Here is a 27,340-nt window from a genome sequence, read left to right on the forward strand (position 1 = left end):
AGAAGACCATAGATAAAATTGCTTCTTAAATTCTACCACATGCTTAATATGCCATCTGAGACTACATTATGTGAACTTTATGGTTCCAGGAGTGACACAATAGAGACCATGATCCCTGGGCTTGTCCTACATTTACCTTCTGTTCCAACCTATCCTAACTTAACACTATTAATACTTTCAAGGATGAACCAGAAACCATTTAGTACATTTGTCTCTCTCCATGTGTTAGATTTTTTCCAAATTCTTCCATTTTCTCTTCTTCCTTACAAGAAATTATTTAAATTTACTTACATATTGTTCCATCAAATGATCAAATCAATCAAATATTTTTTTTCTTAAATGGTTACTTAGTCTCACATTTAAATTTTAACTCCATTTAAAACAAATAAGGAAAATACAGGTACAAATCTATGTTTATTGTTCAAATAAGAAATTTGCAGATATTTGTGGACATTTGACAACATCAATTTTAATCTTTGTTATCTTGCATAATCTGGTAGTCCTCTGGTAGATCAGTTTTAATTAGGATGACGTTGATAAACTGAAGATGGTTGATGAGTTGGCTTTGAAAGAGAGGTAGATGATGTATCAGCTATCCCTGGCACTGGAAACCGTGGGTTGCTCCCTGGTTGAAGTTTAGAAAAACGACCTTCACTGGCAGATTTGTTGTGATATCTATTTGGAAAAGTAGAAGGCTCCAACATCAGTCCATAACAATTGCTCTGTATGGGAGACAAGATGCTGTATTGAGAATTAGAAGTTGTAGTTGTAATGAAGTTCACAACAGTGTCATTTGCTTCATTGAAGCTGCTTTGAGAGTGCCCGTGGACAGTGGTAAACTGACTTAAAATAGCACGTTGATCCACTGCAATTTGCACTCGTGGTCTAACTGATATTGATGATGGAGGAGAAAAATCACCTCTGATCGGGGTATTTGTATCACCAATAATGTGGCTAGTAGGGGGCTTACTTATTAGATTCATATTTAAATTTGCAGGAGATAAAAATGGACTTTCTCCACTAGTGTCATCCACAAAACCAGAATTAAGATTATCCACATTACCACCTGATTTAAAGTGCTTCTTTTTGAAATCTTCATCCAATGAAGATACCAGAGAGGCATTTTTAATCCCAACTCTTCTTTTTATTCTCACTAAAAGCTGGGGACAGACTCGTTTAAAATTTGGATAATGATAGAATTGCAGCTACAACCAAAGGAGAAAAATTTTAGTAATATTTTAAACCAAAATACAAGACTACAATAAGCCTAACTAATAAAACCTCAGATTTCACGTTTACTGTGCATAGAAAATATCATCAAAATATAAACAATGCTGATGATATTTTGAAGTTCCTTATTTGGAAAATACAAATTTAAATTTTGTAGTCATCAAATTTAAGAAGTTAACGTTTGCAGCAACGGTGAATTCCAATTTTTAAAGCAACTTTAATACCTTTATTTAGATTTCTGGTGTGATTCATAGTTGCAAGCAAAGTTTCTCATAATCTTGACTACTTAAGGCACTGTCCTCATTTTTTTGAAAAACTAAAGGATTTTAGTCTTAGTAGTTCTATACAATTTTCAAAATCTAGCTTTACATTTATATTACCATAGATTGATGTACAAAATAAACTTTTATATATAAGTTACCAAGTCGTAACTAATATTTCTGAATATCTTGCTTAAAACAGAGACTAATTTTTCTTCTGCCAGAATGTCAGCTAGACAAGCAGATCTTTGAAAATTCTGCCACTCTTTACTAAACCCATAAAGCTTAAGCTCTCTAACTAAACTTTTCATACTTCCAGTTTCAAATATAGTGAAAGGGGACTTTCTTTCCAAAACTTCCTTCTTAAAGACATCTTCATCAATCACTACAGAGGTTCCATTATCATCCCAACAGATGGATTTAAATTGGTCACTCCCAGTCATTTTCCAGAGTATTCTGGGAAATGTCAGAGAACGAAAATTATTATCTTCATCTGGTTCAGAGACACAATGTGTGTAACATGGTCTTTTTATCATGGATTCTTCAGAGAAAGTCTGGAAAATATTTTCCTCAATCATAGACCTCAAGTCCAAGTCCCCAGAGAATGTTTGATCACACAATAGAGATCTACCGGGGTTTCCTGAACCAGTTTGTTCATCTTTATGAGACACATCTTGAATTTCTGAAGAAACATGTGCCATCTCAAATAAATTTTTCCACAGCTACTTTTCTAATCAGCATGATTTTGAGCACTGCAGCTACAAATGCAGCTTTGGCAGTCTTGCACAGATAAACTGCTAGGCCATCACAATGGTTCTCAACCTGAGTAGCTGTCACATCACAAAGCGACTGATCTCCTACCAACCCAAGAGTAACATTCAGCCACTGTTTACTTCTCATTCATCCAGTTAAAATGAAACATATAGGATGCTTATGTTTATAGTGTTATCTGCAAATCTTATTCCCACAAAATCTTTTTAAATAATTTAATTTTGGGGTCTATGAAATAAAACCAATCTCCATCCTTTTGTACACAAATTTATACCAGATTGGTGAACAGAGTATAAATAATGCACAAAATATCTATAGTAATTTTAAAGTTTTGGAATTTAAAGTGAAATTTGTGTAAAAACTGTAAAGAAATGGTATAATGATTTCATCATCATTTGTAATTAAAGTGAAACTTAGTTTGATTTGGAAATGGAAGTAGTTATTTATCTGTGTACTTTACAATATGTATCTCTATATTCAAAACATGTGAAGAATAAATATGTTTATTTTTTATGTTTATAAATAAATGATAAATATTTATGAAATAAAATTAGATTAAAATAATCATTAAAATTTAAGAAATCCCAAAGGGTGGCATTTTTGTTTTAAATTGTAATTCAGTGCTATAAGTAAAACAAATGTAATTTAATATACTACTTTAAAATTACAAGAGAGACAATCTTATTGTATATTTACAAATGTTTGTTTTTGCCATTCTTTCACTCAGAGGTTTCTCAGTGCATAGAACTAATAAATTTTCTTGTCATCTATATAATACATACCCTTGGGGCTTCTGTTATGTGTTCCAAAATGATGTTGATTAATACTCTTATGCACAATATCCTGGGTTCAATAAATGTGCCTCCATTAAGGGGGAAACAAACAATCAAAAAACAAAGAAATAACAGTGTATGTGGGTTGGGGTGGAAAAGACCAGGTAATGCATTTTAGGAAGCAACATATTTCTCAGTCCTGAAACATTTGTCATTGTAAGTATAATACGGCATTTTAAGGCAAGTGTCTTGTGAACTAATTGTAATAATAGCTATGTTCTGTATCAGTAAACTGTAGTAAATCCAGTTCTACCAATACTTATATACTTATTTAGAAATAAATTCCGTTAAACATAAGCCAAATTCAAAATGGGAGATAAAATTTTTAAATAAATAAATGTACCCTCAAGCTACAATGTAAAATTTTCCTTCAGTATCTGTAAATTCCATTCTAAATAAATAATAGCAACCTGAATTTATTGCACGTTATAAGTATTAGAAATTATAGTTAAGTTGGGTTTAGTCCTCATTCATAAATATTACTTAACATATGTAAATGAATATATGTGATACCGTCCATTAGAAAACAAAGAATTCAAAAATAACAATCTGAAAATATGTAGGAAAATTATTCACAGATTGGATATTACCTTTTTTTATAAAAATATTCTTAACAAATTTGCTCTAGATTGAATGTAACTAAACATAATAAAAGCCATATATGGGAAACCCATGACTAACATCAAGTTCAATATTAACATACAGTAATGTTTTCATCTGGCCCAGTAATAAGAAGAAGTAGCTCATTTTCAGAAGTCCTAAATTACAGTACTAGATGTCCTAGCCAGAACAAGTAGTCAAGAAAAATTATAAAAGGCATCCAACTTGTAAAAATGCAGTAAAATTTTTACAGATGACATAATTATGCATAGATAGAAAACTCCATATACTCCTCCAGTGACTGTTAGAAATAATGAACAAACTTAGTAAACTTGCAGAATACAAAATCAATATACAAATATCCGTTGCATTTATGTATACTAAAAACACATTATCAGAAAGAGAAATTAGGGAAACAATTGTGTGTAAATTAATACCAAAAATATTAAAATACGAATAAATTTGATAAGTGAAATAAAAGATCTAAGCATAGATGTATAAATTACAGGTGCAAGAAATAAAAGCAAACAAAATAAATACAAAGATATTCTGTGCTCATGGATTGTATACATTGTGAGGAAATATTCTAATCTATCTTTTACATGTTCAATCTCCCAGCACTAATTATTGAGGAGAATGTCTTTTCTTCATTTTATACTCTTGCTTCCTTTATCATGGGTTAAAAGATCATAGGTGTGAGGGATTATATTTGGTTGCTCTATTCTCTTCAATTCATTGGTGTCTGTTTTTGAGCCAGTATCATGTTGTTTTAAATACTAAAGCTTTGTAGGACTATTTAACGTCAGAGAACTTTACACCATTATATTTAATACACTTTTTGAAGATTATTTTGGCAACTCATGATCTTTGTGGTTACATATAAATTTTGAAATTATTTGTTCTATTAAATGGAAAAATATCATGGGTATTTTGACATGAATCACACTAAATGTAGATTGCTTTGGGTAGTATGGTTGTTGCAACCACATTGTTTCACATTATTAACACAAGAGATTTTTTTCATTTCTTTGGACCAGTTTTAATTTCATTCATCAATATTTTCTGTTTTTTAATGTATAGGTTTTCTCCTTATTTGTTAACTTATTTGTAGGTTTTCTTTACATATATATAATTAAATACATTGTATTTGTGAATACATTTCCTGCACAAATGCAACAGGCAGAAGGCAGTGGCAAGTCATATTCAAAGTCCTGAATGAAAATAGCTGTAATCTAAGATACTTTATCAAGCAAGGATACCTTTTAGTGTAGAAGGCGAGATAAATAGCTTCCACACAAGCAAATACTAAAAGAATTAAGCAAGAGAAAAAGAAATAATGAAAGATCTACTCTAAATAAAAAACAAGCAGGAAGCTATAGAAAAGAGAAAGGTATAATTAGAAAGGAAATAGCTACAATGACTTACAACAGAATAAATATGATGTTGTAAAACAGGACGTCAAAATTTTATGCGTCACTGACTGAAACATGAAAATACAGAGTGTTTTCTTCTTGTTTCTCTTCTCTGCAGGATGGGTTTGAGTTATATTCTTATCAGTTAAAATAAACAGAAATATCATAGGTCAATATAAATATAAAACAATGTAATAATAAGTCAAAAGCTTACAATGAATTCACAAAGCAAAAAAGAAACCAAGATTATAAAAGAATACTTATCAAGCCACAAAAAGAAAAAGAAATGAACATAAAGGAAATACCAATCAACTGGAAAATGAAGTTAAAAATGGAAATAAACACTAGTCTATTAATAATTATCGCAAATGTTAATGGATTTAGTACTTCAATCAAAAGATATATATTGTCAGATGGGATAATATAACAAGACCCTACATTATGACAAATACAAGAGAACCACTTTTGCGAGAGGAACACACATCAAATTTATGTCAGAAGATGGAAAAATATATTCCATTCAAATGTACATATGAAGAATGCAGGACTAGCAGTACTGACTTCACACAATAGAGACTTTACAAGAAAGGCCATAGAGAAAGATAAACAAGGACATGATATAATGATTAAAGGAACAATGCAAAATGGGGGTATTATACTCATTAATGTATATGCACTCAATATAGTAGCCCCTAAATATATAAAGCAAATACAAATAGATAAAAAGACAGAAATCCCTGGGAACACAATCAGAGTTGGAGACTATAACTCCCCATTACATCACTGGACTGGTCTTTCACACAGAAAATTAATAAGGGAACAAAGATACTAAAAGACATTATAAAATAATTGGAGATGGTTGATATTTTTAAAACAGTAATTCTCCCCAAAACAGAATATGCACTCTTTTCTGTGCACATGGAACATCTTCTAGGAAAGATTATGAACTCAGGCTCTGAAAAAGCCTCAACAAATTTAAGAAGATAAAAAATATTTCAAGCATCTTTTCTGAGTATAATACCATGAAACAGAAAAACAGGGAGAAAAAATGACACCATCCAGAATAAAAAACATGGTACTAAAACAAGGGGGAGAGTTGATGAAGTAAAAGAAGAAATTACAAAATATCTTGAGAAATATGACAAAACACAGCAGAAATTCTATGGAAAACTTAAAGCAGGCTTAAGAGGGAAGTTCATAGTGAAAAGGCCTTCGTCAAAGAAGAAGAACAATTTCAAATAAATAATCTAACATTCTATGTAAACTAATCAAGAAAAGAAGAGCAAACAAAACCAAAAGTCAACAGAATGATGTAAAAAATAAAGACCATGGAAGGAAGATTTGGAATAGAGATTAAAAAATAGAAAAAAATTAATCTAATTATTTTTTAAAATAGTAAACAAAATTGACAAATCTCTGTACAGGCTCACCAACAAGAAAAGAGAGAGAACACAAATAATATAAGAAATGAAAATGGAGAAAATACAAAGAGTACAACAAATTTGCAAAATATCATAAGGGATTACCATGAGCAACTGTATGTAAACAAACTGGGCAACCAGGAAGAAATGGAGAAGTTTTTGGAAACATTCAGCCCACCAATATTGCATCAAGAAGAAATTAACCATTTGAACAGACAGATCACCAGAAATCGAATAGAAATATCAATAAAATAAAATTCTCTGCAAACAAAATCCAGACCCCATTACCTTCACTGGGGAATTTGATAAAACATACAAAGAAAAATCCATACCAGTCCTCCTCAAACTCTTCCAAAAGATTGATATGGAGAGAGTACTCCCAAACTGACACCATAGGCCAATATCAAACTGATACCAAAAGCAGAAAAAGACACTACCCCAAAAAGAAAACTATAGGCCAATATCATTGATAAACATAGATGTAAATGTCCTTAAGAAATTATTAATAAACAGAATCCAACAGCATGTAAAAAAAGATCATGCACCATTTACACTTTAGGTTCATCCCAGGAACACAAGGATGGTTTACCATTTGCAAATCAATCAAACAATTGTGATACACCATATCAACAAAAGAGAAGACAAAAATGATATGATCATCTCAGTAGATGCAGAAAAAGCATTTGATAAAATTTAACACCTATTTGTGATAAAAGTTCTTATCACAGTGGGCATAGAAGGACCATATCTCAACATAATGGAAGCTATTTATGACAAATATTTAGCCAGCAAATACTCAATGGTGAAAAACTGGAACCCTTTCCACAAAAACCTGAGACAATACAAGGATGCACATTCTCACAATTTCAATATAGTCTTGGAATTCCTAGCCACAACGATCAAGCAAGAAAAATAAATAAAATGATTCAGACTGTAAAAGAAGAGTTAAAACTGTCATGATATGCAGATATGACACTATATATAGAAAACTGTAAAAGCTTCACAAAAAATACTTAGGGTAAAAAAGGAATTGGGCAAGGTAGCCAGTGTAATGTACAAAAACCAATTAGATTTCATTACACTACCATTGAATCAACAGGAAAAAAAAAGTATAGAAACAACCCCTTTTATAACTGCACCCAAAACTATAAAATGCTTAAAAAAAACTCTGACCAAGTAGGTGAATGACTTATACATGGAGAACAGGAAATCATTGTTTCAGGAAATCAAAAAGGATTTTAAGAATTGAAAAGATAACCAATGGTCTTGTAATGGAAGAAATAATATTGTTAAAATGGCCATACTGCCCAAGGCAATCCCCAGGCTTAATGTGATTTCCTATCAAATTATTCAAAACATTTCTTTTTAGGACTGAAACAAATGATCATAAGAATTATATAGATACACTAAAGATCTATAATTTTCCAAACAATATTGAAGACAAAGAAAGAGGCTGGAGGAATAACCCTCCTGGTCTCCATACACTATTGCAGACCTACAATAATGAAAACGACATGATATTGGTACAGAAACAGACATATGGCCAATGCAACAGAATTGAGAGACTAGGAATAAATCTACAGGCCTATGTTCAATTAATCTTTGACAGAGTAGCCAAGAATATGACTGAGAAAAGACCATCTCTTCACCAACTGGTGTTGGGAAAACAGGATAGCAGCAAGCAGGGCAATGGAGTTAGAACACTCCTTCGCTCCATACACAAGAATAAACTCAAAATGGCTTGAATACTTAAATGTAAGGCAAGACAGAGTAAATCTCCAAGAAGAAAACATAGGCAAAACACTCTGAGATAAATCTCAGCAATGATCTCCTAGTACAGTCTACCCAAGTAATGGATGTAAGAGCAAAATTATTAAAATTGGACCTAATTAAACTTATAAGCTTTTGCACAGCAAAGGGAACCATAAACAAAGCAAAATGACTAACTACAGGATTAAGGAAAATATTTAGAAATGATGCAACTGACAAAGGCTAAATTTCCAAAATATAGAGTTCATACAACCTAATAATAATACAAAACAAAAGAAACCCAATCTGAAAATGCACAGAAGCCCTAAACAATACATTATCCATTAGAGACATACAAATGCCACATAGAAATATGAAAAAAAAATTGCTAACTCTCATTATCAGAGAAGGGCAATTCAAAACTATAATGAATTATCACCTCACATTAGTCACAATGGCCGTCAATAAAAAGTCCAAAAACAATAAATGCTGGGGAAGCTATGATGAAATGGAACCCTCTTACACTGTTGGTAGGAATGTAGTTTGTTGAAGTCATTGTGGAAACCAGGATGGGTATTCCTCAAAAGAATAAAAGTATATTTAACTTATCCAGCAATCCAACTCCTGGGTATATATAAAAGAGGACCCTAATTCAAAATGTCACCTGCACACAAATGTTCTTAGCAGTGCTATATACAAAAGCCATGACATGGAAGCACCCTAAATGTCCATCAACAGATGACAGTATACAGAATTTATGCCTTATTTACAAAATGGAATAATATTCTGCCATAAAAATTGATAAAACAATGACATTTGCAGCAAAATATATCTCCCAAAATGTGTCATTCTAATTGAAGTAAGCCAGAAAGAGAAAGAAAAATTATACATGGCATGACACATGGAGAAACCTAAAAAAAAAATTTGGATGAGAACACTATGATTTCATCTACAACTATGAAACACACTTGCAGATCTACATAATAATCTTATGGTAACTGCCGAAATGGTCAAGGATAGGATATATTTGGGAGCTGTAGATTTATAAATGTTATCCACTATATATAAAAATAAATATTTTCAAAATGTCTATTGTATGACACAGGGCAGTATGTTAAATATCGTGAAGTTAAATTTAATAGGCATGCAAACATATGCATGAAGTGGGTCACTGTGTTATGCACCACAGATTGACACGTTGTAAATGGAAGTAGTTCAATGATAAATAAATGAATATATAAGTAAATAAGAAAATAAATAAGTAAATAAATAGACAAATTAAATAAATAAATAAATAAATAATATTTAATAATGAATGTAATACAAAGATTCACGCTACTTAACTTTACACATCAAGAACCTAGGAGAAAACAGAAAGAATGAAGAAGAAAATTGAATGAATGAGAGTAAGGCAAATAACAAGAGAAATAATTGAAAAGATAACAAAAAATATACCTAAGTGTGATTCTTTTAAACATAAACTGGACAAAAGTTTAGGTTGGCTAAGAAAATAAAGACAAATAAAATTTGAAATAGAAGAGAAGATATTAACACTGATGTTGTAGAGATGCATAGCATCATAAAAAATGACCACTAGATAACAATTTGAATGACCTAGAACAAAAGACAAATTCCCAGAAATATGTCTTCCAATACTGAATCAAGAAGTAATTAGAAAGTTAAATATAGCAAAACTGTGTATGAGCAAATCAGTAATCCAAACCTCTGAAACCAGAAAATATTTACAAAAAGTCTTTACCGGTATATTCTGTCATATATTTGAAGACAATTTTTCACCAATTCTTCCCCAAATCTTCCAAGAATTTGATGGGGTGAAAGTTTCCAAACTAGATTTATGATGCCAGCTATATTTGCATAAAATGCTAGAAAGGACATTATATGCAATATATATAATATAACCCTCATGAACATATAAGCCAAAATTCTCAAGAAAACACAAGCAAAATGGATTCAATAAAACTTTTAATGTATCATACACATAAATGAGTAAAGGGATTTATCCCTGGGTTTAAGGAAACTTCAAAATATTCAAATCAATAAAGATGACATGCCACACTAATAGAATGAGAAATAAAACTCACAGAATCATCTCAATAGTTGCAGAAAGAGTATTGTATATAATGCAACATCTTTTTAAGTTACTCCCAACAAATTAAATTAAACCTGTCAGAGGCACGATATAATATACACACAAACACTGTGTGGAGATAAGCGAAGCAGTTCTCTGTTTATTGATTCTTAGGAAAAGGGTTTATATACATCATGCACAATGCCTCACATATCATCTAAGTTATAACAATGTTAATAATCGTAAGCTATTTATGTCCCCATGCTCCTGCAGTAAGCATAGGATGTTAAATGATCAAGGATTGTTTTAAAGTTCATCACAGAACTTCATTAAGTAGGCCATCTCTTATCCAGCCGGCTCTGCCTGTCTTACGTTGTCCTCCTATGAGTATCTTATCCAGCATAGGCTATCCAGCCAACCATACAGGATACATTGAATAGGCCATTTCTTTTCCAGCCTGGATATGTAACACTCCTCACAGCTTGTTTATAAGTTCAGCCCATGGGCTTATTCTCTAGAGCCTTCAGACAGGGGCCTACGAACCAAACATCCCTTGACAGAAAACTGGATGAAGAAAATTTGATGTTTATATGTTATGGAATCAATACTTTGCATTCCTATCAACAGTTTCCATGGTGTTCCCTTTTCTCCACAATCTCACCAATATCTATTTCTTTTCCTTTTGTTGAGAGCCTTCTGACAAGTGTGAGGTGTTGTCTCATTTTTGGTTTATGACTTTCCTAATAATTTATAACTCTGAACATATTTTCATGTGTCATTTAGCAAACTGTATGTTTTCTACAGAAAATTGATTCAGATCTATCTATTCAGTACCTATGGACTTTTTTTAATTGAATTGTTTGGTCTTTATTTTGTTGTGGTGTATGAGTTTGCCATATATTTTGGATATTAACACTTGATAGGAAAATATCACTTGCATATATTTTCTCCCATTGTCTTGGTTGACTGTTCATTTTATTGATCATTTCTTCTGCAGTGTAAATCTGTTTAGACTGATACAATCATCTTTTGTTAATTTTGCTTCTGCTTCCCCTGCCAGAGGAGACATATGAAAAATCAAATTAAGTCAAGTGTACTTCTTTTGTTTTACCCTAGGATTCGTTGTTTTCAGGTTTTATGTTTTATATGCCCAGGAGTGGGATTACTGTGTCATAAGATAGGTCTATTTTTATTATTAAAAGGAACTTCCGTACTGTTTCCAAAGTGGTTGCACTAATTTTCATTCCCACCAACAGCGTTGGAGAGTCCCTTATTCTCTACAACCTCCACAGTCTTTATTATTTGTAGACATTTTGATGACAACCCTTCTCACTAGTGTGAGGTAAAACATTATTTTATTTTTGTCTTGCCTTTGTATAATGATTAGCAATATGAGCATGTTTTTATGTTCCTGTTGGTCATCTGTGTGTCTTCTTTGGAGAATTGTCTTCTGCTCATTTTCTGGCTGGGTTGTTTGTAGATTTTTGAAATGGAGTTTTATAAACGATGTGTGTATTTTAGAAATTAGCCTCTTGTTGATTGCATTTTTTCCAAATGTTTTCTCCCATATGGAATTTCATGTTTTCATTCTGTTTATTTTGCTGTGTATAAGCTTTTAATTTTAATTCAGACTAATTTGATTATTTTGCTTTTATTGTTTTCAGCTTGGGAGAGTGAGATAAGAAAATCTCAGTACAATTTATCTATTGTTTTCCTTATGTTAGTTTACAGGAGATTTATTGTGTCATGTGTTAGATTCAGATAATTAAATCATTTTGAGTTTATTTTTGTACTGTATGAGGGAGTGTTCAAATTTCATTGATTTACATGTAGCTGTCTAATTGCCTCAACATCACTTGCTGAAAACTGTCTTTTAGGCATTGTATATTTTTGTTTCCTTTGTCATTGTTTAGTTGACCATGGGTGTGATGTTTTATTTCTACCTCTGTGTTCCGTTCCAGTGATATAGATGTTTGTTTTCCAGTATTGTGCTGTTTTGATTACTGTATTTTTGTAATATTGTCTGAGATCTGGGAGGGTTATGGGTTATGCTTCCAACTTTGTTCTTTTCCCACATTGTTCCTTTTGCAGTTCTGGTTCTCTTGCAGTTCCTTACAAATCTTAGGACTGTTTTTATTTCTATGGAAAATATCATGTATTTCGATCTGAATCACTTTATATCTGTAGACATTTTTGTAGTATGTATATTATAGCAATATTATTTCCTCTAAGCTAGGACCTTGAGATTTCTTTCCATTTCTTGCATCATCTTCAATTTTCTTTATCAGTGTCCTAATGATTTTTTATCTTGATTTTTAATAGGTTTTTCATTTTTCATCTGATTTCATATGGTTTTTTAAATTATGGAATATTTCATTGTTAAAGAAATGTGACAGTATTTTATATTAATCATGAATCATGCAACATTGGTAAATGTCTTTATTAGTTTTAGTTGTTCTGATGTGGAGAATCTTTAGAGTTCTCTATATAGATTATTATGTCATCTAAAATAATGACTGTTGTACTACATTCAATCCAATTTGAATACATTTTTTTTCTATTCCAATTGTTGTTGCTAGGGCATCCCATACTGTGTTTAATAGAAATCTTGAGAGTGGGCATCCTTGTCTTATTTCTTATTTTGGCTTTCAGTTTTTCACTTTTACATATTATATTTTCTGTGGGTCTGTAATTAATGACTTTAGTTATGTTGAGATTTATTTCCTGAATCCTACTTTTGTAAGAGGTTTCTGTTGTTGTTGTTGCTGTTGTTGTTGTTGTTGTTGCTGTTGTTGTTGTTGCTGTTGTTGTTGTTTTAATGAATAAATGTTGAATTTTTTGAAATGCTTTTTATGGATTTATTGGGGTGACCACACCATTTTCACTTTTTCTTTTGTTAATTTGGTGTATCAAACTGATTTGTGTATGTTGAACCTCTCTTGTGACCCTGCAATAAATCCAAGTTGATCATAGTGCATGATTCATTTTAGCTATTGTTGCATGCAGTTTGCTAATGATATTTGGTAGAACTTTTGCAACTAAATCAATCAAATATATTGGCTTGAAATTCTCTTTGCCTGTACTTTGTTGGCTTTGCTATCACATTGATGAAGTCTTCATTGAATTAATTTGGGAGTTTCCCACATCTTCACTATGTTTGAATAGTTTGAACAGTATAAGTCCTGTTTTGTATGTTTGTACAGTACTCCACGACAGCTGTTTATATCTGCACTAATGTTTAACGATTTTTTTAAATGAAGATTCTAACTTTCTTCTAGTAATTAGTTTGTTCAAATTATTTGTTTCTCCTTATCTCTGTCTCTTTCTAGACATTTGCCTATTTCTTCTAAGTTGTCCAGGTTATTGGCATGTATGTGTTGACAAAATGATCCTTTTTTTTGTATATCTGAGGTAACAATTATTATTTCTCTTTTTATTTCTTATTTTATTTCTTTGGAGCATCTCTCTTTTCTTCTTGGTGCACCTGGCTAGAGGTTTTTTGATTTTGCTTACCTTAAAAAGAAAACATAAAACAAAATCTGGTGTTTTACTACTCTTTTGCATAGTGTTTTTGCTCTCTAATTTATATTTACACCTGTAATATTTAGGATCATGTTTTCTTCTATTATTAACTTTTTTTATTCGTTTATATTCATTTTACAAAGTTGACTCAAATTCCAGCGAAGAGCACAATCTTTCAGTTACAATGAACATAACACATTTGTTTTCCCATTTTTTCCTCAGTGAGCTGCCGTAAGATGTTTTATATATTTCCCTGTGCTATATAGTACAATCCTGTTTATCAATTCTACAATTTTGAATTCCCAGTCTATCTCTCCCTGCCCTGTGCCCCCTTGGCAACCAAAACATTGTATTCTATATTTATGAGTCTATTTCTGTTTTGAATTTCTGTTTTTTTTTGTTTTTTGTTTTGTTTTGTTTTTAGTTTCCACTGATGAGCCATCTCATATGGTATTTCTCTTTCTATATATGGGTTACTTCACTTAGACTGATTTTCTCCAGGAGCATCCATGTTGCTGATAATGGCATTATGCTGTCAGTTTATAAGCCTGAATAGCATTCCATTGTATAAATATACCACCTCGTCTTTATTCAATAAACTGTTGATGGACATTTTGGACTTTTCCACATCTTGGCTATTGTAAATAATGCTGGCTATGAACATTGGGGTGCAGGTGTCATCCTACAATAGGGTTTTTTCTGGATTTATGCCCAGGAGCGGGATTCCTGTGTCATATGATAAGTCTATTCCTTGGCTTTTGAAGAATCTCCATCCTGTTTTCCACAGTGGCTTCACCATACTGCATTGCCACTAGCAGTGAAGGACTGTTCCCTTTTATCCACAGCTCCTCCAGCATTTGTCATTTGTGGATTTTTGAATGATGGCCATTCTGAGTAGTGTGAGGTGATACCTCACTGTAGTTTTGATTTGCATTTCTCTGATAATCAGAGATATTGAGCATTTTCTGATGTGTCTTTTGGTCATTTGTATGTCTTCCTTGGAGAATCGCTTGTTTAGGTTTTCTGCCCATTTTTGTATTATGTTGTTTATTTTTTCTTATTCAGTTGGATGAACTGCTTATATACTTTGGAGATCAAGCCTTTATAGGTTTCATATGCAAATTATTTTCCCATTCCGTAGGTGGTCTTTTTGTTTCACTTCCGATTTCTAACTGTGCCGAAACTTGTAAGTTTCATTACGTCTCACATGTTTATTCTTGTTTTTATTTCACCTGCAAGAAAATTTTGGAGACGTAAGTTAGATAACGTTTTGCCTATATTTTCCTCTAGGAGGTTTCTTGTATCTTGTCTTATGTTTAAGTCTTTGACCCATTCTGAGTTTATTTTTGTGTATGGTGTTCTAGCTTCATTGGGAGTGTTCTAGCTTCATTGATATTCCTGCTGCTGTCCAGTTTTCCCAACACCATTTCCTGAAGGGACTGTCTCAATTCCATTGTATTTTCTTGCCTCCTTTGTCAAAGATTAATTGACTAAAAGTTTGTGGGTTCATTTCTAGGCTCTCTATAATGTTCCACTGGCCTATATGTCTGTTTTCCTACCAATACAGTGCTGTCATTTTTACTGTAGCTCTTTAGCATTATCTGAATCGTTAGCGTAAAGAAATGTCACTGATTTTTGAACCTTAATCTTGTAAACTGCTACCTTGCTGAATTCTCCGTTCAGCTGTAGTAGTTTTTGGTTGGATCTTGCAGGGTTTTCTCTATATAGTAACATATTATTTGCATATAGTGAGAATTTTACCTCTTCCTTTCCAATTTGCATCCCTTTTACTTCTCTCTCTTGTTTGACTGTTGTGGCTAGGAATTCCATGATTATATTGAGTTGGAGTGGTGATAGTGTGCATCCTTGTCTTGTCTCAGATTTTGGTGGGAAGGTTTAATTTTCTCACCATTCAGTACTATGCTGGCTGTAGGTTTATCTTTAGCTTTCATGATGCTGAGATATGTTGGTGAGATTTTTTATCAAACTTGAGTGTTGAATTTTATCAAATAATTTTCCTGCATCTATTGAGAAGATTATGTGGTTTTGTTCCTTTCTCTTGTTGACGTGCTGTATTACACTGATTGATTTGCATATGTTGAACCACCCCTGTGTCCCTGGCATAATCCCCAATTGGTCATGATGTATAACCTTTCATCTGTGTTGTTGGATTCTATTTGCTACAATTTTTGTGAGGAGTTTTGCATCTGTGTTCATCAGTGATATTGATCTAGAATCCTCTTTTTTGGTAGTGTCTTTGCCTGGTTGTGGTATCAGGGTGATTGTGGCTTCATAGAATGACTTTGGGAGTATTCCTTACTTTTCAATCTTCTGGAAGAGTTTGAGAAGGACTGGTATGAGTTCTTCTTTGTATGTTTGGTAGAATTCTGCAGTGAATCCGTCCTGTCCTGGAGTTTTATTTGTAGGGAGCTTTCATATTGCTATTTTGATTTCATTTCTAGTGCTCTCCTTGTTCAAGGGGTCAGTTTCTTCTTGATTCAGTGTTGGTGGACAGTATGTTTCCAGAAACTTTTCCATCTCGTCTAGGTTATCCATATACTTTTAATAATACTTTCGTATGATATTCTGTATTTTTTATTTGTTGTTATTTCTCTATTCTCCTTCCTTATTTTGCTAATTTGTGGTCTCTCTCTTTCCTTCTTTTCGAGTTTGGACAGAGATTTGTTGAATTTACTTACTTTTTCGAAAAACCAGCTTTTGGATTTGTCGATATTTTTCTATGGTGTTTTTAATGTCTATTTTATTTATTTCCTCCCCAATATTTATTATTTCCTTCTTTCTGCTGCCTTTTGTTGTTTTTTGTTCTTCTTTTTCCAGTGCATTCTGCTGGTGGTTTAAATTTTTTTTGAAATTGTTCTTCGTTTTGTGGAAGGCCTGTATTGCTGTAAACACCCCTCTGAGCACTGCTTTTGATGTGACCCATAAATTATGTGTGGTATTGCTTTCATTTTCTTCTGTCTCAAAGTATTTTTCATTTCAGCTATGATTTCTTCATTGACCCATTGGTTTTTTATTAACATATTTTTTAATCTCCGTGTTTTCCTTTTGTTCCCCTTTGTTTCTCTGTTGTTGATTTCTAGCTTCATGGGTTTGTGGTCTGTAAAGATGCTTGAGATAATTTCTATCTTCTTAAAATTGCTGAGGTTTCTTTTGTTCCCAAGTATATCATGAATCCTGGAAAATGCCCCATGTGCACTTGAAAAGGCTGTATATTCTATTTTTTGTGGTTGCAATGCTCTGAAAATATCCACCAAGTGTAATATTTCTACTGTATTATTTACCTTCTCTGATGCCTTATTCATTTTCTGTCTCAGTGATCTTTCCAGTGATGTTAATGCAGTGTTGAATTCTCCAACTATGATTAGATTCCCATCACTATCCCCCTTTATATCTGTAAGTAATAATTTTATGTACTTAGGTGCTCCTTTTTTTCATGCATATGTATTAACGAGTGGGCTATTCTCATTTTTTAATCACTCCTTCAATCATTATAAAATGTCCTTTTTTATCTTTCTTTATGGCCTTTGTTTTAAAGAATATTTTGTCTGAAATCAGTACTGTAACACCTGCTTTTTTGGATTTCCTATTTGAATGTAATTCCCTGTTCCATCCTTTCACTCTCAATGTATATGTGTCCTTCTATCTGAAGTGGTTCTCTTGTATGCAGCATATTGAAGGTTCGTGCTTCATTATACAGCATGCCACTCTTTGACTTTCTACTGGAGCATTTATTCCATTAACATTTACAGTAATCAATGATAGGTTTCTGTTTATTGCCATTTTTACCTTATCTTTGCTGTTGATTTGTTATTTCCTCTTTGTTCATATCACCTTCCTTTTATGGTTTGGTCATTTTCCTTTGTATTTTCATGAATTTTATTTTGTTTTAGTGACTCCCTGATATGTTTTAGTCTTGTTGTCACCCTTCATTATAAGTCTTTTAGACCATTATTATAACTGCTTTTATTAAACTGATAGTAACATGATCTCAATCCCATTTAACCAAAAACAAAAGAATTTTTAAAGACTAAAAAAAAAAATGTTCTATTTTCCTGCTTCCCTCTCCGACTCTCAATGATTTGGATATCTTATTTTAAAATTTTGTGCATATTTTATTTGTAATTCATGAGTTATCACGTTTCCAGCTGTGAATTTCACATTTCTGAAGCATCCTGCTTCTTTTCTATTTAGAGTAGACTTTTCAATATTTCTTCTAGCATGGGTCTAGTGTTGCTAAACTCTTGAAGCATTTTCTTGTCTGTGAAATTCTTTATGTCTCCTTCTACCAAAAAGGATAGACTTGCTTATTAAAGTATCTTAGGGTATATCTTTTTTCACTCAGGCCTTTGAATATATCTTTCCACTCCCTTCAGGCCTGTAGTACTTGTGTAGTGAAATTAGCTGGGAGAGTTATGGGGATTCCCTTGTATCTCACTCTTTGCTATTTTCCTGCTGCCTTTAGGATCATTTCTTTATCCTTGGCTCTGGCCATCTTAATTATATGTCTTGGTGTGGGTATATTTGTGTTCTTCCTGTTTTGGACACTCTGAGCTTACTGTACCTGAGTATCTGATTCCTTCTTTATGTTTGGGAAGTTCTCAGTCATGAATTCTTCAAACGGCTTTGCAATCACCTTTGATCTTTCCTCCCCTTCTTGGACTTCTATCATACCAAGATTGGCATGCTTTATAATATCCCATAGATCTCATGCATTTTTCATTTGTTTCTCATTGTTTCTCTTGTAGCTATTCTGATTGTGTGCTTTCTATTGTCCTGTCTTCTAAGTCACTAATTCTTTCCTCTGCATTGTCTAGTCAGCTTTGTGATGCTTTTATATCATTCCTCATCTCAGTCAATGGGTTTACTAATTCTACTCGGCTCTTCTTTATACCTTTCATTTCATTTTAAACATATTTTATATCTCTAAACACTATCTTTAATTTCCTTCAGTAATAAGATCACTATTTTTTTGAAATTTTGATCTTGTAGGATATTGATGTCTATTTCACTGATCATTAATTCAGGGGATATCTCTTGTTCTTTTAATTGTGAATGGTTTCTCAGCTTCTTCATCTTGCACCTACCTCTCTGGCACTGTGATTTATGGAGTATCAGTTATCTACTGCGGTCCTAAAAGAGTTTATCTACCTAATACCTATGTAGTAATACAAGTTAGAAAATGGAAAAAAGAGAGAGAGAGATGAAGAATTTTAAAGAAGGGAGAACAAAAGCTTTGAAGACATTGTATAATGAATAATAGAAAAACAAGTTGAAGCAGAAATCTGATAAATAATAATAATAAAAATATTTTTAAAAATTTCAAAGGGATTTAAATGGGGGTATATATAATTGCATAAGAAGTAAAAATTAGGAGGGTAATGGAAAATGGAATAGGTAAAACAGATTAAAACATCGGGGTGGTCAGTGTCCTCCTGGAGACTGTGAAATTTTTCTGTATTCATCCTGTTTTGGAATCTCAGCCTGCTGTTTCCTGAGACCCTCCATTGGAGCCCTCATCTGTGGTGCTCCCAGGGCATGTCGGCAAGCAGATAGCTCCTAAACCCAACACTGGGTCAGGTTCAGCTCTCTTTACTATGGGCTGGCTTATCACTGCCCTGCCTGATGCTGCAGTCAGATGTTGCAGACTGACAAGGCAGGATTGGGCATCACAACCTTTCCCAACACCATGGTCAGGGGCTGCATTCCAGCCCAAAATGTAGGGGGCCACATGCACCCTCAGGGTGCCGGTCACTCTGCTGCACTGTGACACTGTACTTTCTGCCTCGGGTTTGCACAACAGAAGTGGGCTCAGGGTAGACTGAGTATCTGCCCTGTCCCTGTTCTGGGCCAAAATCCAGCTCCTTGTTTGTCTTGGTGGACAAGATCTCTGAGAAACCAGGACAGTAGTATCCTATCTGCTTCAGGCTGTAGGCAAGTCTCCATCTGGCTCTTGAGGCATCTAGGTTCTTAGGTGTAGATGCAGGTTTTGCCCCCACTGTCACCTGGGTGCAAAACACCAGAGGTTATGGTGGCTGTGTCTTAGCCCCAACTCTCTTCACATAGAACTTTTTGCAGATTTCCAGAGATGGGGATAGTACCCTTCCCCCCAAAAGGGCACATCTGCCCTGTCGTTTTATGGAAGGCCCAGGTTGTTCTGCCCTTTGCACCCACAGCAATGGCACAAAGCCTTTTCCATTCCACTGGGATGCCTCAGTGCAGCCATCCCCATCTTCCTCCCAGCTCGGGCAGCAAGGCCCTGCCCCCTGCATCTGGGGTGCATTTTTGGCTGTGTTTCAGAGTGATCCTCTGTGCCTGTTAACTTAGAATTGTCAGTCAAATTATACTTTGTAAAGGTCAAACCTTGGAGGCTCCCCTTCCGTCCTGCCAAACTCTAAGTTGTAGAGGGGAGATACAGTGAATGAGCACCAGTCCTTCTTTGCTGCTCCCTCCCCATGGGATCTGTCCCACTATGTTTTGCCTTTTCTTCTTTCTTTCTTCATTTCTCCTACCAGATTTTTCGCACCTTTATCTATTGAAGAGGACAATGTTCTGGCAGAGTTTTGCAGGTCCTCTGGTTAGCTGAGTGGGTCTGTGGATGTGAGTCTTGGTGCATTTGTGTGAAAGGGTGAGCTACGGGCATCCTTCTGCTCTAACATCTTTGCCTCCCCCCCAAAAATGTCTCACTTTATGGTGGAAGATAAACATAGTCTGGAAATAAATGGAAATGATATTCCCTGGAAATGACAAGAAAGTGCAGATTGCAATGCTCAACTCATAGGAAATACATTTTAAAATAAGGGCCAAAATGAAAGAAACATGAGATTATATAAAGAAAAAGAGATCAATAAAAAAATAGGGTATTACACTCATTAAATTATATATGGACCCAACACCATAGATCCTATGTATAAAAAGAAATTTTAGTAGACAACAAAGAATTAATTCATTATAAAACAATAATAGCAGATGAGTTTAAGATCTTATTATAATGATGGCCAGATCATCCAGAAAGAATATCTGTAAGAAAACAGAGGTCTTAATAGCATATTAGATCATTTGAACCTAACTGAAATGTTAGACACTGCATCAGAAAAGCAGAACACATAAACTTTTCAAGTGTGCACAGGATGTTGTCTAAGGAATTAACCACACATTATGTCATGAAATGAGCCTCAGGAACTTTAAGCAAATATAGATTACAGCAAGTATTTTTACATACACAAAAGTATGAAACTATGAATCAACTGTAGAAAGAAGAATAGGAAAAGCACAAACATGAGGTCAAACCACATCCTTTAAAAAAATAAAATAAAACATGTTCAATGATGAAATCAAAGAGGTAATAAAATCATACCTGGAGACAAATTACAATGACAACACAGCTTCATAAAATGTATGGGTTGCAGCAAAGACAAATCTAAGAGGGAAGTTGAGAAGAAGCCAGGGCTTCTACAAGGAACAAGAAAAACCTCATAGAAAGGACAAAGCATACCACCAAAAATAACAAGAAATAAAAGAAACAAAACCCAAAGGCAATAGAAAGAGAAATCTTTAATGATTAAGTTGAAAATAAATAAAGTAAAAGTTGAAAAATAAATTACAATTCATATCATCAACATCTTTAATTTTTCTTAAAAATTTAACAAACATGTAAGCATTTAGCCAGGCTTATCAAGAAATACAGAGACTGGACCAAAACAAAATAAGAAATGAAAGAGTAGAAATAACATCTGATATTTCAGAAATACAAAAAAAAAAAGGTTATGAAAGCACTATGAGCTTTTACATGACAACAAACTGGACTACCTAAAAGAAATGCACAATTTTCTAGAAATGTACAGCCTGCCAACAGTGAAGTAAGGGAAAACTGAGAACTTGAAAAGAGCAATCAGTATAAGTTAAATAAAATCTGTAATTTTAAAAACACCCCTTGAACAAAATGCCTGGATGCATTCCCTAAAACCACTTTCCCCCCAACTATTTTAAAAAATGAAGATAGAAGGAAAATTCCCAAAGTTATTCTATGAGGCCACCATTACACTGATAACAAAACCAGTCAAAGAAAATACCAAAAAAAAATGAAAATGAAAATCCAATATCCTAGATGAATATATATTCAAAAATCCTCAAAAAACATCAACAAATTAATCCAGCAATACATAGAAAAGATTATACATTATGATCAGTTGGATTCCTTCCAGAGACACAAGGATGGTTCAACATACACAATTCAATCAGTATGACAATTATCTAATAAAGGAAGGACAATATTCACAAGACCATGTCAATACACAAAGAAAAAGCACATGAAAATTCAACATACATTAACCTTCAGAACTCTCATGAAAGTGAGTAAAATGGGAACATCTCTCAACATACTAAAGGCCATTTATAACAATTTATAATACTCAGGGGAAAGGCTGAAAGCCTTCTGGGTAAATTCGGGAACAAGACAAGGGCTCCTACTGTCACCACTTGTGTTCCACACTAATACAAGAAAGGAAGAGGAAAAGAAAAAAAGTAAAAGAAACGCAAAATGGAAAAAGAGGCCAAATTTTCACCAGTACTGATGGCATAAAAATCTACATAGAGTGTCCTAAGGGCTCCACACTGACTATTATGAACAATAAATAATTTCATTAAGGGAGCAGGGTACAAGATTAACGTAAAAAAGTCTCTTGCATTTCTACACATTAATGAAGAGATACCATAAAATGGACATTGAAAGCAATAATGTTTAAAACCCCATTCCCCAGAATATTTTGGATTAAATGTAGCAACATATGTGAAATATCTACACACTGAAAATTACACAACATTGACAAAGAAATTAAAAATGTTTCAAAGAAATGGAAAGATGTCTTGTGCTCTTGGATTGAAATGTTTCAAAGAAATGGAAAGATGTCTTGTGCTCTTGGATTGAAAGATGTCTTGTTAACATGGCCGTACTACACAAAGAAACCTACAGATCAAGTGCAATTCTTGTTACGAAGCTGTAGTATTTTCTACAGGACCAGAAATTAAATAACTCTAAGTTTTACATGAAACCATTAAAAATTGCCAAAATGATCTTGAGGAAAACAACATATCTGGAGGTATAACCCTCCCGGACACCTTACTATACTACAAACCTACAGTAATAAAAACAGTATGGCATTGGGAAAGAGATATAATCAATTAGAAACAGATAGAGAGCCTAGAAATAATTCCACACACCTATGAGCAATGAATCTATGATAAAAGAGGCAAGAGTACACAATGGAGAAAAGACAGTCTCATCAATGGATGGTGTTGGGATAGCTGGACATCTACATGTAAAACAGTGAAATGAGAGCATTCCCTGACATCATATACAAAAATAAACTCCAAGTATATTAAGGACCTAAATATAAGACCTGATAATATAAAACGTCTAGAAGGGAATGTAGGTGAAACCCTATTGGATATATATCATAGGAATATTTTCTTATATCAATCTCCTAAGGCAAAAGAAATAAAAGCAAAAATAAGCAAGTGGGACCTAAACAAACTTGAAAATTTCTGCACAGCTAAGGACAATATCAATGAAATGAAAACACTGCCTGTGTAATAGGAGAACATATTTGCAAACAATGCAAGTGACCAGGGGTTAATAGATGTATGTTAATAGATGTAAGATGTATTTAGATTACACAACACAAGGTGAAAAACAAAAACCCAATCAATAACAAGAGCAGAGTACCTGAGTTAATATTTTTCCAAAGAAAACTTACAGATGAGTAACAGGCAAGTGATAAAATTGCTCAACATAACTAATTATTAGGTAATTGCAAATCAAAACTGAAATGAGTTATCACTTCCCATAGGTCAAATGGCTATTATCAAAAAGTCTACAAATAGTAAGTGTTGGAGATGATGTTGTGGTAACAAATCTCTTGTATACTCTTGGCAGGAATGTAAATTGCTACAACTTCTATGGAAAACAGTATTCAGATTTCTTTAAAACCTAAAAAGTTAACTACCATATGACCCAGTAATGCCTCTCATAGAAAAAATCTGGGGAAACACCCTAAATTGAGAGGAACCAATGTTCCCAATAGCAGTGTTTATAATATACAAGACAGGGAAGCAATCCAAGAGTCCACAGTAGACTATGGACTTAAGAAGATAGGATGTTTCTATAAATATGCCATAGAATATTACTCAGTGATGAAAAAGTATAACACTATGTTATTTCAGCATCATGAATGAACCTAGTAAATATTGTGCTTAGTGAAGTAACTTAGAAAAAGACAAAAGAATATAACATAATTTATATGTGGAATATAAAGAATAACAATTATCAGTTTACATCAATCTATAGTTATCTTTTGATAGATGACAGATAAATAGATGGACAGATACATACATACATGGTAGATAGATAGATAGATAGATAGATAGATAGATAGATAGATAGATAGATAGATACATGGATAAATAGACAGAGACATGATGGAGAGGTAAAGAGATTAGATAGACAAGACTTAAGCAGGCTCAAAGATATGGGAAAATATTTATGTTTACCAAAGCGGAAGGAAAAGAGAATTTAATGGTAGGACATTGACAGATACAAACTAGTATAAATAAAGGAGAGAAGCAACAAGAATAATCTGCATAGGTCAGGGAATTATACACAATGGCTTAAAATAATTGTATGTTACAATCATTTTAATAATTCATAATGCAATAAAATCTACAAACTGGTAAAAATAACTATGCTTTACTTCTGAAACTACACAATATACTACATCTACTGTACTTCAATTAAAAATAAAACATCTCATGTGTAATTTAGTCCTTTATCAGCTGATAGAAGCTTCCTTAAATATTATTTTATTTTTAATCTTTACCTTTTATCATTACTGTTTCAATTTATTTCTTTTACTGCTATGAACATGTAACCAGTTTGAAGTATCTATATTTATTGCAACTGATTTCCTATTTTTCTCTCTTTAATCCATATATTATAGTAGCATTTAAAAACATACCCAAAGAAACAGTTGCAAATTTCTCATGGTCTCTCCTTAGCATTTTGGTCAATGTTTTGCATATTTTTGCCATTTTATATTTCTTGGAAAGCTTCTTTTTTACACCTATTATAAGTTATCTCGGTTGTTTATTTTACCTCATTCAGGTATTGTTTGTCTGTTAAAGTCTTTATTTTCACTGTATCTCTAAGTGATAATTGTGTAAGTATTAATGGGTGAGACATTTTGTATTTTAGTATTTGAAAATGTAATTTTATTTACCCTTGGCCTATGTTTTCTTCTCAGAAATCTGCTGATAGCCTAATGGGGGTTCATTTGTAGATTATCATAACTTTTTTGGATGCTTTTAAAATTTTACTCTGTCATTGACTTGCCAATTTGCATATGACGTATCTTGAAGGAGGTCCCTTTTTCTTATAGTTATTGGTGTTGGCTCACGGACATGTATATCAGCTTCTTACACAGGTTCGGAAAGTTATCAACTATTACTTCTTTAAATAAACCATTAGCTGCCTTCTAAATTTCTTCTCCCTCCAGGATTCCAGTCTAATGTGTACTTCCTGAAGAAGTCTGATGGCTATTGTAGAATTCCCTCACTTTTTAATATCTTGAATCTCTGCCCTCTCCTATCATTTCTAGTTTTGTATTGGTGAGTTTGCTAATCTCTCTTCCACAAAGACAGTCTACTTCCAATGCTTTCTGTTGCTTTCTTCATCTCATTTATTAAATTCTCCTGGTCCTCCAATACTATTTGGTTATTTTATAGATTCAGTCTCTTTGATAATGTATTCCTTATCATCATTTCATTTATTCCTGAGCTCACTAAACTGCTTTCTTAGTTTTGTTTTTTGTATTGAGATTCTGTATGACACCTATTTGGATTCTCTATTAGTAATGTGGCAATATACCATGACTTTAAGTTTGTTTGCTGCAGGGTTGACATTGTGTGTGTGTGTGTGTGCAGTTGCATGTGCGTGTTTGACTGTGTCTGTGTCGGTGACTTTGTGTGTCTATCTGTGTGTGTGCATGCCCTATAATGTTACTGTGATTTGTCATGGTCTTGATAAGTTATTTCTCTGATGACACTAAATAACAGATTTTGAGTTGGAGTCCTTGTTTTTGTTTTCTGGTTCTTTGCAATATTGCACAGATTTTGTTTTACTTACCTGAGCTACCTGTGATAATATTTCAAACTGGCACTTTCCAGTCACTATTTTCTGGATAAAGATATGTTTTCATTGTCACTTCTTAGACTTCTCTGGTACTTAATGCCACTCTTGTCACTGGGACTGTGAACCCTTCCTTTTATTTGATATCCCTTGAAACTCAGTGTACTCAGTGAGGAAACATGTAAAGACAGGTGGGTATTTGGAATCAGGCAAGTGCCTTTGCCATGTCCAGTATTGCAAGGTAACATGTCTCCACCACTGTGAATGGGGAGTAGGGACAGTGTCATGAATGTCTGAGCGTCTGAAGGATGGAAATTCTGTCTTCATTGTGGGTCCCTCCTAATTACATGTGACCATGAGCACTGGTGAAGTTGGAGGTCGAATCTGTGCGAACCACTGTGACTCTGTTTCTACTGGGTTCTCTGAACTTGTGGACTAAGATATCTTAGTCAGTGGGCCTTGGTTGCAGACACCAAATCTGCTCTTCCCTTAGTTCAGCCTCATTTGTGTATTTTAGTCCATCAAACTTTACCTGTTCACATGCCTTCTGGATTATTGCTTTGTGTTGTAGTTATTTTTCTTCAGATGTGAATGCTTTACTGACTGTAGATGTAAGGGGAGAGACAAAAATAATTTAAACTTATGTCACTTTTAAAAGTATATACTTTTTCAAATGAAAGCTTAAATTCTACTAAGGACATTATAAGAACAGTAAAGAAAGTGAACAAATCACATCCCTTAATATCATAGAACTACAAAATATTTTGTTTTTCCTGGGGTTTTTCTTCAATGTTTTTTACACCCACATACACATTTTACTATAATATATCCATATAACATCTTTAAAATCAATTAAATTATTAAAATATTTCTCTGTGCTGTAAATGTAGCCCTTTTGGTTTTCTAATTTATTACCAGTATCTTGCACATTTCTGTCTTCTCCATCGTTCTTCCCTGTCCCCACAGGAAACCACTACTTGGTACACTACACATATATAAGTGATTCTGTTTCTGTTTTTTTATGATTATTTCTCTTATATCTTTATTTTCCTCATTTAAGTGACAACATAGTGTGTTTTTCTCTGTGACTTATTTTACTATGTGCAATAATCTCTGGGTCCACTCACATATTTCCAAATTGTAGAGTTTTATTTTTTAATATGACAATGACTTAGTATTTATTATGTTATCTATATCTCACATCTACTTGAGCCAATCATCTGTTGATAGGCAGTTGAGTTGTGCTTCTATCCT

At 33.2% G+C, this 27,340-nt stretch overlaps 1 long non-coding RNA gene across 1 annotated transcript in view; it reads right to left on the minus strand.

Moving 5' to 3' along the window:
• Window positions 1-395: 395 nt before the first annotated feature.
• Window positions 396-27,340, minus strand: part of LOC140695248 (uncharacterized) — a 36,531-nt gene continuing 9,586 nt past the window's right edge. Inside the window, exons 3-4 of the long non-coding RNA XR_012070940.1 lie at window positions 26,619-26,689; window positions 396-722 (exon numbers count right to left, since the gene is read on the minus strand). This is a non-coding gene — a long non-coding RNA (uncharacterized lncRNA). The remainder of the gene's footprint in view (window positions 723-26,618; window positions 26,690-27,340) is intronic.

The sequence above is a fragment of the Vicugna pacos genome, unplaced genomic scaffold, assembly GCF_048564905.1.
Source record: "Vicugna pacos unplaced genomic scaffold, VicPac4 scaffold_192, whole genome shotgun sequence".
NCBI lineage: Eukaryota > Metazoa > Chordata > Mammalia > Artiodactyla > Camelidae > Vicugna > Vicugna pacos.